The sequence below is a fragment of the Schistocerca piceifrons genome, chromosome 2, assembly GCF_021461385.2.
Source record: "Schistocerca piceifrons isolate TAMUIC-IGC-003096 chromosome 2, iqSchPice1.1, whole genome shotgun sequence".
In the NCBI taxonomy this organism is placed as follows: Eukaryota; Metazoa; Arthropoda; class Insecta; order Orthoptera; family Acrididae; genus Schistocerca; species Schistocerca piceifrons.
The window spans coordinates 242297311-242300674 of NC_060139.1; the positions used below are offsets into that span (position 1 = coordinate 242297311).

Below are 3364 nucleotides of genomic sequence, written 5' to 3' on the forward strand. Positions count from 1 at the left end.
AAAACAAAGCTGCAACTGATGCCGTGGTTTGTTTGCCGTTCATATTCACTTGGAAAACGTCCCTGCTGGATGAAACCGGTTCTAGCATTAGAAAACAAAGTAGCAACTGATGCCGTGGTTTGTTTGCAATTGACTACAACACTTGCGGGTAACGTAAAGAATCATGTTAACATGTAATCCTTAACTGCACGCAATTTAACTTCCAACGTTCTTTTCCCGTGTCCTTCTATGATTATCTATACGATAACTGTAATCATGCGACCGTGCACACCGTTGTGCCTTCTAGCAGATGCGAGTTTGTCTCTTTGTTAAATAGTAGCATCATACAAGCGCAATGAATTTTATGACATGGTACATGTTTGTACTACATTTGACGAGTTATTCACTGTAACGAAATTTTGATGCTATGCTCCCTGTCATTTTCTTTTCTTTTTATATGGTAAATATTGTAAGTAGGTAGAACTTTTAGAGTAAAATATTTTTTCTGTTTATTTTAAATATGAAAATCATGAGTTAGCAATCGAAACAGAGCACCTTTTTTATAAACGTGAAAATCTAGACAAATTTTATATTGAAAATTAAGATAGAATACTCCACAAACTTGATCATGTCATGTCTCATAAAAATGTGGTTAATGCTCCATCGAGGGTTCCACTCTAAACGGCACCAAGCGTCTGGCCATTTGTTATCTGGTGGTGGGGAGAGCCTGCATCTGTTAGTGTCAGTTCTAAGTGGGATGTAAGTTGCTCCTGCATAGACTCATACGAGGGATAGAACTTAAACAGTGGCAACTATTTATTCACAACCGATACAAAAGAGTTACATGATTGCACCTGTTACTGTCGCTCAAAGTAGTCACCAGCGTTGTGTAGAACCCGTTGCCAGCGATGTGGAAGGCGTAGTATACCGTTAGCAGAGCCTTTTCTGTTGAGGGTGCGAATGGAGCGGTCTAAAGTTACGGTGACTCTCGTGTACGAGTGTGATGGTGTTATCCTAACGCATTACGTTCCTGCACGGTAGACCGTCAGTGCACAGTATCACTGTTCGTCTTTGGAACATCACCTGCGACCAGCTTTGCGAAAGAAGCGGCGACACTTTCTGCGCAACCCGCCCATCATTTTGCACGACAATGTGCGGGCGCATACAGCGCAAGCTGTGGCTGCAGTGTTCGGTCTATGGGACTGGGAAGTACTGTACCATCCACAATACTCCCCGGACTTAAGTTCTTGTGACTTTGATTTGATTCCGAAGATGAAAGAACCACTTCGTGGCATTCGGTTCAGAACTGTTCCATAGATTCGACAGGCAGTAGACCGCTCCATTCGCGCCATCAACAGAACATGCTCTGCTAACGGTATACTACGTCTTCCTCACCGCTGGCAACGGGTTCTACACACCACTGGTGACTACTTTGAACGACAGTAACAGGTGCAAACATGTAAGTATTTTGTATCGGTTGTGAATAAATAGTTGCCACTATTTATGTTCCAACCTTTGCATAATCTGTGGTCGTTCTTTTTGACTGCCGGAAGAGAAAGCTTTTGATTGTTTCTTAAATAAAAATTTAAAATAAACCGACGGGTTAAATGAATAACGCAGTTCACGCCAATGTGTATTGTGACCCACCATTTACTTTGGCAAATCTGTTATAAAAACATGATGGCGCGTTATCTTTGCGTCCACTATGCTCCACGTTTACCAGAAGAAAAATGACATCTGTCCCCCACTTTTTTTCATGTGGCTGGAGAAGATGAGACAACGTCAGAAATTAAACCGGCGACTTAAGTGTGTAAGTGAAGGATACTTGACGAGAAAATATAAAGATAAAAACGCTACATAAAAGCACGAACCTTAACGGAAAGTGTTTTATCGCATCCGGGGGAGTTATATAGTATAATAGCTGTAAGAGAACAATGCATCATTAGGCTGGTGATAGAAAAGCAGGCGACTACAAATCTATGTAAAAATTAAACTAAACTCCTCCTGAACAGGCCATGAAGGCCCAACGGTACCGACAGGCCGCCGTGTCATCCTTAGCCCACAGGCGTCACTGGATGCGGATATGGAGGGACATGTGGTCAGCACACAGTTCTCGCGGCCGTATGTCAATTTCCGAGACCGAAGCCACTACTTCTCAATCAAGTAGCTCCTCAGTTTGCCTCACAAGGGCTGAGTGCACCCTGCTTGCCAACAGCGCTCAGCAGAACGGATGGTCACCCATCCAAGTGCTAGCCCAGCCCGACAGCGCTTAACTTCGGTGATCTGACGGGAACCGGTGTTACCACTGCGGCAAGGCTGTCAGCACAAATCTATGTAGCCAACACAAATTCCTTTCTGTTAATACTCTTGAAGTTTGTCAATGAAACTGTGCTGAGTTGTTGATCGCATTGTCCGACGTTTCGGCCGCTATTGCAAACGGCCTTCCTCAGGGCTTCGTGCTGAGCTACACTGCCGAGTGAGAGAGAGACCTTAGATAGCGGACAGCGCGCGAAAAGCGACTCACACAAGATAGCGGGGCACTGTGCTGGGGCACGCCGCTGCCCGGACCCGACAACGAATAAACAGTGCTACGTCACAGCTAGCGTCCGTTTCTGATTCGCATGTTTCCGCCAGTAGCAAGAAGTAATCTCAACACCAATGAGACACGTCTTTACCCACCAATTACAAGGAATTATATAAAGACCAATAACGAACGCCTAACGCTTCTGCTATCCTCAAGCGCCCCATCAAATTACGTGTAGCAGCTTCCTCTGCTGCTATATAAGGTCTACAGTCTCTCTCATTCAACAATCTAGCTCAGTACAAAGCCCTGAGGAAGATCGTTTGCAGTAGTGGCCGAAACGTCGGACAGTTTTATGTATTGACAATGCTGTCGACAGCGCAAGAGAATTTTGTTGAGTGCGACAGCGGGCGGAGAAGCCTACGCTTACATTATCGAACACTTTTTAAAATTTTTATTGAAGTTTTCACACGCTACTGCGTGCTCCTGGCACATATAGTGAGTCCAGGCTGTCAACTCAGCACCCAGTGTATCTTTTGTAGCAGCTAAAGTCTGTAGACGGACTCGAGAGTCCCTACACAGTGTACTCATCACTGTCACATTATGCATCCTGGGGTGATAAAGATCATAACAAATCAAAGGTAAATTACAAACTGAGTGCAACTTTTGAGTGTCGTTAACTCGCGACAGTAAATAGCGCTGCCTGTTCGTTAAACCACTAATAAATTCATTTCCCGAGGGTTGCCACTCATGAAAAGTTACGAAGTTCTAACCAGCAATTACTATTTAATAATAGCACAAGTTCTCATAACAGGAGGGAGGAAAGTAAAACTCATTAAATATTATCGGTGACTGAACTAGGAC

General features: G+C 44.1%; 1 pseudogene; it reads right to left on the bottom strand.

Moving 5' to 3' along the window:
• Positions 1-2185: 2185 nt before the first annotated feature.
• Positions 2186-2303, bottom strand: LOC124778845 (annotated as a pseudogene).
• Positions 2304-3364: the final 1061 nt, after the last annotated feature.